Source organism: Castanea sativa, chromosome 7, assembly GCF_040712315.1.
Source record: "Castanea sativa cultivar Marrone di Chiusa Pesio chromosome 7, ASM4071231v1".
NCBI classification, from domain to species: Eukaryota; Viridiplantae; Streptophyta; class Magnoliopsida; order Fagales; family Fagaceae; genus Castanea; species Castanea sativa.
In genome coordinates this window covers 36,928,192-36,939,012 of record NC_134019.1, presented here as the reverse complement: position 1 = coordinate 36,939,012, position 10,821 = coordinate 36,928,192, and the positions used below count along the sequence as shown (strand labels likewise).

The following is a 10,821-nucleotide window of genomic DNA, read 5'->3' as shown; positions in this document are numbered from 1 at the left end:
TGTAGTTTTGCTCTACCTTTTGGCTTTTGTGTTTCCTTCATCTTCCAAAAGAAAGAGTGCTTTGGGCTTTGTGACGTGTTAGCAAAAGTTTCAACAAAGTTGAAAACGTGAATGATGCATTGCTGGCTGGCCTCAATTATTCATCTTTTTCATGGTGACATACAGCTAACTTCATTATTAGTGTGTGGGGTTATGAAAAGGACGGACTAACTGAGTGGATAATAAGGAAATTGCAATCTTTGTTAAGGGTCCGTTTGGATAGAGTTTATTGTTGAAAATTGAAAACACTGTACCAAAATAATTTTTAAATGTGTGAATAGTACCGTGAGACCCATTTTTAATAAAAAAAATTATGTAAAGTGAAGTTATGGGTCCCGTGAACAGTACACGGGACCCACAGATATGCTGAAAAGTCAGCAAAATGCGGCTACTGTTTATGCACAGTAACATGAACAGTAGCCTTTATCCCCTGACCCGTGCGGTAGCAGAAGAAGAAAAAAAAAAAAAAAAAAAACAAAAAACGCAGCAGACGCGGACGCTATATAAGCTGTATCCAAACTCAGCTTAATGTATACGGCTCACTAATCATCAAAGTGCACCGTTTCATTTAAATGGAACGGTGCCGTATTGGCGACAATCTTTAGAATACTAGAGTGCTTATTTACACGCCTGTTTTAGCACGTGATTTTCTGTAAAAACGTGTACAGCTTTGATTAGTTGTAGAGTTAAGTTTGTTGTTAATTCTGTTTAGGAATTGTAACAGCTAGTAAGTTAAGTTAATAAGGCTATTTTCAATGGCCCTTGAACAAATTCATTAGTGTCAATAGAATCAGATTTTTTCTCAATTCTCTGTTAAGTTCTAGGTGATTTTGTTCTTCGCATTTATAATATTTTTTTTTTTTTTGAGAAGAATTAGCATTTGTAATACGATATTGATCTTTTCTTCTATCTATACTTTGCATCAAGCTTTACCTTATGATAAAATATGACAAGACTCAAATTTTCAACGAAATTTTGCCCAGTTTAGTTCACAAAGTCCTCTTGCCATTGTTTGTGCAATGTGCAATTTAGTATAAAGTTTATAGCTTTGTCAAGGAATGCATAAACTAACTTTATGTTGACCATGTACACAATATCAGATTGTGAACCATAGAGAGTTTCCCCATAAGTTTCTGATACCCCAATATTTACCAGAGATTTTCTCCATCTAATTTAACTATATTGAAAATTCCTCTGTATATTGCATAATGAATAATAGATACATCTCTGCTCTTATATACAAGAATCAGAGTGGGAAAAATTCTAACAAACTAAAAACCCAAATAACAAACTACTTGTAGTTTAACAAAGATGACAAAGACAACTTCACACGACTTGTAGCTTAGGCATAGCTGGCTTAGCTGAAAGCCTGAAATTATGCACTCTAATTCAAATCAATTTCAATAAACTAGTTCTGACAACTTATTCTTTTTCAAGATTTCTCATATTCCAACACGTCTTCCAAATCTGTGGGTGAGATAGAGCATTGTACACAATTGGCTTCCTACAATTAAGGTGAGGCAAAGCCTTGTATACAAATATTTGGCTATTTGGGATTAAGATGAAGATAAAAGCATAAAAAAGCAACATCTTTACAAGATAAAGAATGACTTAGACATTTGGGCCTGTAGGTGATGAATATTTATAGGTAGCCTGTCATATATAATTCCTTCTCTAAGGAGTCCCACCATTCAGTGTAAATGAACAAACCTTAAGAATTCATTAATTAACTGTTGTGGGAGGCAATTTGAAGTCGTTCCTCCCTTGATCTCTACTTGCAGTACAAATGAAGATGGAGACATCTGGGAGGTAAAATTCTTACAAATAAATTATGACTTATAATACATAAGCAAAACAAGTTTATGGATTCTGAAAGAGAGAAAAGCAATACATGCGCAAATAGTAAGTGTAATTAGGGATGGCCATGGGTAGGGTATGGGTATACCCGATCCATACCCGACCCGAAAAGCTTACCCATGGATACCCGAATATCAATATACATTAATATCCATACCCGAATCTTACCCGAATTATTATCCATGGATATCCATACCCTACCCGAAACTCGAAACCCGAAACCCTTTTTTTTTTTTTCATGCAAATCATTTTAACTTAAAAACTAACCAATAGTTTTATCTTAAAAAATAAAAAACTAATCAATAAAAAAAAAAAATTATTGATTAGTTTGTCTCTACTTCTTGTTTTTTTAGAGAGATATAATTTCTTCCACCCTGCTCTTCTCCATTTTCTCAGTGCCATTTCATGCACTATGAACTCTAAATGAAGATTCCAACACAATGTCCATAGATAAAGCAAAGACAATACATGATATCATGAAATTCAAGCACATTAATTATTCTTTTGCAAGCCCCTTGCACAAGATAAAATTAGAGTGCATAGATATTTAACTATCCTCTGGCTCTATGCCAAAGCCAAACAAAACATGGAAGGGAAATAGATGCACATGAATGTCACTTATCATCATTTGATAAGCCACAATAGATCAGACATTTGAAGCACCCGAGTCAATGAGACAATAATCAAAATTATTGGTTGCACAATGCACAATTTTTAATCTTGGCATGGAGCAGCCCAAAATTAGTTTTACAATATTAATGAATTTCAAGTAGTATAATTTATTCAGCAATCTAACAACTCTAATTAGCTAAGTTACATTATACTTTTAGCAATATATAAAAGTATAATCTTATCATTCAACTCAGTAAGGATATATCAGAGAACATCTTATTATTCATCTTTAATATAGAGCAGAGAACATCTTAGCAATCTACAAAAAATACAATATAGATCAGCTCAGTAATATAATTCAGTCGGCATTCTAACAAATTTGATAAAACATTGCAAACCAAACCCATGACAGATCCTACATTCCTATATTCTGTTTATCATGAGACAAGAATCCTCAAATTACACCATTCACACACAATCGCAGCACAAGTGACCTACAACTGAAGCATTAATCTGATATGCCAATTTGGTATAGGTAATACTCTGTAACACATTGATACCAATGGAAATCATTTTACATACTGGTCAAGGGCATTTAGTGATATAAAAGAACAATCTGCGAGTAGGGATCTTTCATAGTGTAATATCAATGATCCAAAGTATCCAATTCATAACTTAAAAATTCATCCACAATTTTAGAATATAAAAATTCCATATCACAGATGGTGCAACAACAGAAATTACACAATTAAGTCATTGAGCAATATTTTCCTCTGCCTCTTCAATTGTTTGTCAAGCAAATGCCAACTCCATGGTAGTGAAGATCAGCATGTAAAATTGCATCAAAACTTAGGTCTATGTTTTGCAAAGTCCACATCTTCTGCAAGTTGCTTTCCTGCGCTGTGAACATCAAAAATTTGCCAGCAGTCACCACAAATTCACCAGAAAGAGCTCTTAAAAAAAAGCATCAGAGAAAACAAACTTAGGTCTAAGTTCAGATTTTTGTAGCATGCATTACGCCTCTCTCTAATTGGCATATCATTCTAACTCTACCTAAACTAAAGTACTAGTTTCCAAACATAGACCAAAATCAAGGAAAATAATACTTGTCCATTAGTCTGAAAGCTCCATGGCATGACTTTCCTCCACTTCATTTTCTTCATAATCATCAAGAACGGTTTGAATGGTAGCATGTACACCTTTAAGTTCGCTCCATAACCAACTTTGCCCACACATCAATGCTTCTAAGGTATCATGATGAAAACGGCTACGATGTGGACTCAACAATCTCCCGCTAGTGCTAAAAGCTGACTCTGAGGCAACTGTTGTCATAGGAATAGCCAAAATATCCCTTGCAATGCATTCCAAGGTAAGATACTTACTACCATTTTGCTTCCACCAACCCAAAACATCAAATTGTTCAGTTCTAGGTGACACTTTCTCACTAGCATAAAGTTCAAACTCCGATATAATATCCCTACTCCTTTGGCCTATGTTAGTAGTCGCATTACTAACAAACAAATCATAATCCCTCATTGTATCATCATGTTCATATGCAGCACTTGATGTAGATGTAGAATATGAAGCTTGAGAAAAAATAACTGCTCTATCAATGTTTTCTATGTCATACTCCGTAAATAACTCAAAAAGAAGGTTCTTAACCTTGTCAATTTCTTCGTTAGCCTTACTACCGTACATTTTATTAAAATAAAATGTCAATAACATCAATTTATATCTTGGATCTAAAACAATAGCCAAACTCATGATGTCATGAACGTCACTCCAATATTTATCAAACTTAGCTAACATCTTTGTTGCCATTTTCTTAACCAACTCATCTTCACTTGAAAGCCACTGATTTAATTCTATCTTCAACCGAAAGACCGAAGGAAAATAATGATTAGCCGTAGGATAGGCAGTACCAAAAAGCAACTTAGTAACTTTATGAAAGTAACCCAACTTCTCACAAACAATTTGTGCTACCTCCCAATCCTTATTAGTTGGAGCAGACTGATACTGAGGCTCACAACACAATAAACGGGGAAATACATCTTTATAAATCAAGGCAGTTGAAAGCATCAAATATGTGGAGTTCCAACGAGTCCTATAATCAAGTACCAATTCCTTAGTAATTGCAATATGTGATTGGCGAGATATTTTTTCAAAAATTTCTGCTCTTTTTGGTGATTATGTCCAAAATTATATACTATTTCGAACCTTCTCAATACCATCACCAATTACATTCAAACCCTCTTGAACAACCAAATTCAGAATATGTGTTGCACAACGCACATGCAACAATTTTCCACCTAAAATAAGTGAACTAGCTTGAAGCTTATCCGAAACAAGTTTCACATGCCATCATTGTTGCTAGCATTATCTACAGTTATGGCAGATAACTTCAAATCAATGTTCGAATCAGAAAGACACTCCAAAAGGATTTTAGAAAGAGAATACTTATCATGTGGAGATGGCATACGAATAAACCTAAAAAAAAAAAATAAACATAAATATGGTTAACTAAAGAAAGTAGAAAGTTAATAAGCTTGCGTGAGAATCTAAAAACTAGTACAACAAAATGAACCCAAAGAAAAAAAATACCTTATAACTCAGCTTTCCAAAGTCCAAGAGCCATTTACGTAGTGCGCTGTGATTACCATGAATGACCTCTTACTGTTGTTTGCAGTCCACAAGTCCGTTGTGATTGCAACTTTACTTGCATTCTTGTCAATTTCTAGCATAGTCTTCTGCTTCTTCTCATTATAAATTTTTTTGATATCTTGCTTTAATGTGTTTCTTCCTACTATCTTAAAATTTGGCCGAAAGCCACCAACAAAATCCCGAAACCCAACATGATCAAAAATTTCAAGAGGGTACTCATGCAAAATGACCATTCGAGCAAGATCCCTCCTCGAAGCCTTCCGATCCTCTTCATTAAAAACACTAGGGCTTGAGATCCCTTTACTTCTTGTCCTATTGTGTTGTTTGACAAGAACTTGCTTCCTAATATCTGTTACTTCCCTCAGAGGACTTGCTTCCCTTGGAGCACTTGGACAACTTTTTGATATGTGCAGTTTTAAATGAGTCATCCCTGATGTACTTGCTCCAACCATAAGTCTTCCACAGTAGTTGCATTGGGCCTTAACTTTCCCATCAATATTCTTTTTCTTAAAATAATTCCATACGTCTGAAGTTGTTCTTCTTTTAGTGCCTTGTTGTTGTGGATTCTCAACCAGAACGAACTCAACTTCCTCTCCAAACAACGATTGTGATTCTGATGTCGTGCTAGTTGGGGGCCTTGGGGCTGGGGTTGAGGCAGAGGATGTGGCAAACATGTAGGCACCTGCAAAGAGAGAGAGAGAAAATGATTAGTCAAATCTTCTAACAACAGATATAGATTCTGATTAATAATCTTTTATAGTTTACAACAAACACAACACTAGATGATTCAGAATTTCAGTGACTAAGGCAAGATGAAAATTAATAACTTAAACTACCCTATCTTCCTCTAGATTTTAACTAATGCAGATACAGATACAGCCAGAATAAGCAAGGACTAGAATTCTTATTTGAGCTACACCTTCTTTATATTCATACTGGAAATCAATCCGAGGTGATCCAAGCCTAGAGGCTGGAGCAATGCAACAGACCAACCTCAAAATCTCAGACATCCATTGCTAATTAGTTTTCACAGTGCAAAACTTAGCTCTCAAATCAGATATACAATGTCATGAAGAAGGGTTCTGCCATTAAACAAGAAATTGAGAATGCTTGAAGAATTACCAAGTCTTACATGCTCCGTTTGTGAAAACCTTAGACAAATTCACTCCTCAGACATCTTAAATAGACATATCCCCAAATAGAATCAAACACCTTAATGCAATCAAAAACCAAATCTAACACATACCCAGTTGATAAAATTCAATCAAAAACCAAATTCGACACATACCCAGCTGAATTCAAACTCTAAAACCAAAATCTAACACACACTAGTTGACAAATTCAATCTAGAAAAGTAAACAAAAGTTAATAATCAACTGAACTCAGATACCCACAGAAAAGATTTTTCTTTTGAAACCAAACAAGCAAAGAATGAGTCATTTACTTCAATACAACAATCCCAACGGAACCCATTTTCTAAAACCAAAAATGTATAATTGTTCATTAAATACTCCTAAAATCTAACAAAGACCCAGGAAAAAAATATTTGTGCAAAATAATAAATAAAAGGAAGAAATTGGGCTTGCCTGAAATACGGTTCAACTGTTTGTTACAATTTTGGAATCAAAAACCCTAACGAGGCCTCTGAAGACGCACCCAAACCCACCTTCCCCAATCAACAACGACCTGCTGAACCGATTTTGGTCGCCAATTTCAGCTCCAAGAAGCTGAACACTCACAGATCATTGGCTTAGGGACTCGTTGGCTCAGAAACACGGCCGAGTCAGAACACACAGAGAGAGAGAGAGAGAGAGTGACGGTGAAGAGAGGAGAGGCAGAGAAAGTATCTGAGTGTGAGTGACGGTAAGGATGAGGACTGAGGAGAGAGAGTGTCTGAGTGTGAGTGAGATTGTGAGAGAGGTTTAGGGTTTTTTTTTTTTAAATACGGGTCGGGTATGGATATTGTCCATACCCTACCCGAATAATTCGGGTAATACCCATACCCTACCCATTAAGGACTGGGTATTACCCGGAACATTTGGATCGAGTAGGGTTGGATATCCATTACCCAATGGGTATGGCCATCCCTAAGTGTAATACATAAAGGCTCTGAAGGATACCATGAGAAGTATAGGAGCTAGGAGTCCTAACAGCATTTTGGTCCCTCAATAAGATAGATACAAATGAATATGGCAGACCCCAATAAGTTAACAAGACAATGATAGTAAACATAACCTGTCTTGCAATGTCAACAATTTGACAATGTAAAATTATAATTCAGAAGAAATATGAGATACTAGTAGAAGCAAAAAAGAGATTTAAATTCTATACAACTACTGTCATGAGAATAGAAATGTAGCACTCCTATTAACATAAGGGGCATTGGAAGTTCTACATCGTTCGGATGAAGAAGCAATGCTCGTTGAAGTACAACTACTGCAGAGCTCCCCAAGTATCAAACACTGTTAAACAGTGTTTCTTTATATTAAATTTTTGGAAAGAAACTTAAACTCCCCCACAATTATTAATTCAATGTTTGCGGTAATGTCAATTATAGGTATACTTAGAGATAAGAGGGGTAGGGGTGTGAGATCTTTAGCTCTAGTAACACTCATTAATCACTACCATTAATAAAAAAAGATGAATTACCGCTTGATACTACTCCAACTAAATAAATTTTGCATTTCATTCATTCATAAGTGTTAGAGATATATTAGATATATTAGCTCAATATAATAGGCCTAAGCCTAGTCCTACATGTACTAGTAGTCTAGGGTTTAATCACTTATATATACTCATGTAAGGGTTCATTGTAATCCATGTTATTATACTAAACTCTTATACAATAAAGATGTAGCCCTTAAGGGATTCTTCCGTGGATGTTGGTCAACAAGCTGAACCACGTAATTCTCGTGTTCTTGGTGAACAAGGTATCAGGGCCTTAATTACTACTTCACAACCTAAATATATTTTCAAACTCGTTCAATTCATCTTTGTCACAGTAACAACAAGAGTTGGATAAACAAATAATGGTTTCCAGTCAATGTGAAGCTGATGCTAGTAATTAATCAATTGCATGTGAAGTTGAAGCAATTCCAATTAACTATGATATTTTTCAGTAAGTGGAAATGTAATTGAGTTTCAACAGAAAACCATTCAGACACAACCTATTTGGTGGACGCATGGAAAATGGAAGATGTTCAAGGCTACAACAAATAATTAAAAGTGCATGTCCTGCATTTATCTCAACTGTTGACACAAAATTTAAGTATATGATTCTAGGCATAAACTTGAAAGCATAAACATAGTTGTAAATTATAGTCACATATTTTAGAAGAGGTTCATAGATGAATCTTCATTATCAAGGAATCCTAGATGAACAATCTCATTTAGTTGTTTTTTTTTTTTTTTTGTGAATGCTTTAATTTTTTAATTATAGAAATTATAATTCAATATTGTGATAAGAATATGAACACATGGGTGCACTAGTTGTCTTATTGTTGATAAAGTCCCCTGTTCAGTACATTATAAGCATTGAGGTAGGTATTTGATCCAAAGTGTAAAAGAAGGTTAAAATAGTCACAACAATCTCTTTTTTAGTTGTATAAATGCTTTAAATTTTGAATTTCAACCATTTCTCCATCTCATGTCTTCTTAAATTAGTCATGTCTCTATATTTGGGATTTGGAATTTTTGACTAGCTTGGAAATCTTGCTAGACAGAGCAGATGCCTGTTGATTTCATTATTTGATAGTTTTAATTAACTTAGTGAAGAGCTACTTGCCCTAATACATAAAACACTGAAGAAAACTAAATCATTCTTGCACCAAGACACTGCATAGACTTGTATTATTTATAGTTAAAGGTTACCCACAAAGTGATCTGGCAAGAGTTTTTCATCTAGACAATAATTATTATTTTTCATTTTTTTTATTTCTTTAATTTGAACTAGTCCATGATCTTCAGATTTAGTAGTGTTGAGGTCATTGGAGAAATTACCCATATAGGAGCATCTTTGCACACTGCATACCTTAACATTTTTTTATTCTTTAGTGAACATAACAGAAGGAAACATGGTAGTCCATGCACACTGCCTAATTTTTTGCATATGCATACAGCAGAGCTAGTTTTTTTATTCTTTAGTACATAAAGAGAGAACATGATTGATGAAGCAGGAGCATAACTGAATAAATTTGGATTTTAACAATATCATGAATTATAAGAATAATGGTTGGGTGTCTCTATAGTGGTGCGAGTTCCCTTTTTCATCATACTTGACATCACAGTTACAAAATTCTAATCCAAAATGGGAAGATTAATTAACTAGAAATCTTATTTTCATCAAGGAACAAGATTTAGATTTTTCAGAGATATTCAAACCAATTAATTTCTTAAAAACATCAATAATAATTCTAAGATGCAAAATTTTCGAATCTCTCTTTTGTTAGAATATTTTTCCCTTCTAATTTACAGTTTCTTTATAGTCAAATGTTGAATACAAGTACATCTTTGTACCAAAATTTTCAAATTTCTCTACTAGTCAAATTTTTTTTTTCATTTTTTATTTATTTATTCCTAATCAACCAATAAAGGAAACCAGGGGATAGCAAGGTTAAACCAGCATAGTCTCCACCATCTCACCTCATCTACCTTAGCTTTATGCTCATTGTAGATGGCTGCACAAGAGCGGCCAGCCTGAACTAGTCACAAACCACTTAGCTTTATCATCTTTAAGCTCAACCAAACACAACTGGCATTGTATGATTATTAATTCATTGGACCTTACAAGTTTCCAAACCCTTATTTATGTTCTTCAAAATAGAATCCATCTATGCTCAGATTTAGTTTCTGCACCATGGATAATCCTAAAACTATACTTTATGAAAAGGATCCTAGTAGGATCAAGGAAGTCAATACCATACCGGAGACTGTACCGGTTTGGCCACCGGTACAATATATTTCGGATACCGGTCAATACCGATGTACCGTTTCGGGTTTACCGCTATTTTATACACACACACACACACCAAAATCTCTAGAACCATGTTTATAAACATATAATATTTCACTTATATTATAGTAAATATAAAAGTTTATTATAAAATATTACCTCAATTCAGAATAAATTATTTATAATTTTAGACTTTAGTATCAAATAAAAGAAAAAAAAAACACAATATAAAAAATAGAAAGCTTAGTTGTTCATTACATACTAAAAAAACAAATAATACTAAGAAGTTAATGTAAATAAGTTACCATTATGCCTTTACAAAAATTCAAAAATTACAAAACTAAAAAAAAAAAAGCTTTTTTTTGTACCGGCCGGTATTGCCCAAAATTAGCCAGTACGGCCGGTACGCGGCCGGTATTTTTTCCGGTACAATATAAAAGTGTACCGGTACCGGTGCACTGGCCGGTACAGTATGTACCGGCCAGTACTGGTACGGTATCGGCCACACTGAGTAGGATTCCAATTATCATGTCATAATAAAACTTTCTACTATCCCCAAAATCAAACTTTATGAACCTCCCAACCTCACTTCTAAGTTTTAGGACAACTCTGCTGCCCAATGTACATTCTTGTGGAACCTTTATAGTTTGAAAATACTTGCCATGAGTTAAAATCTAATACTCCTCTCAGTGCCAATGGAG

At 34.4% G+C, this 10,821-nt stretch overlaps 1 pseudogene; it reads right to left on the bottom strand.

Annotated features, from left to right (window-relative positions):
* Positions 1-3,210: 3,210 nt before the first annotated feature.
* Positions 3,211-5,843, bottom strand: LOC142644655 (zinc finger BED domain-containing protein RICESLEEPER 2-like; annotated as a pseudogene).
* Positions 5,844-10,821: the final 4,978 nt, after the last annotated feature.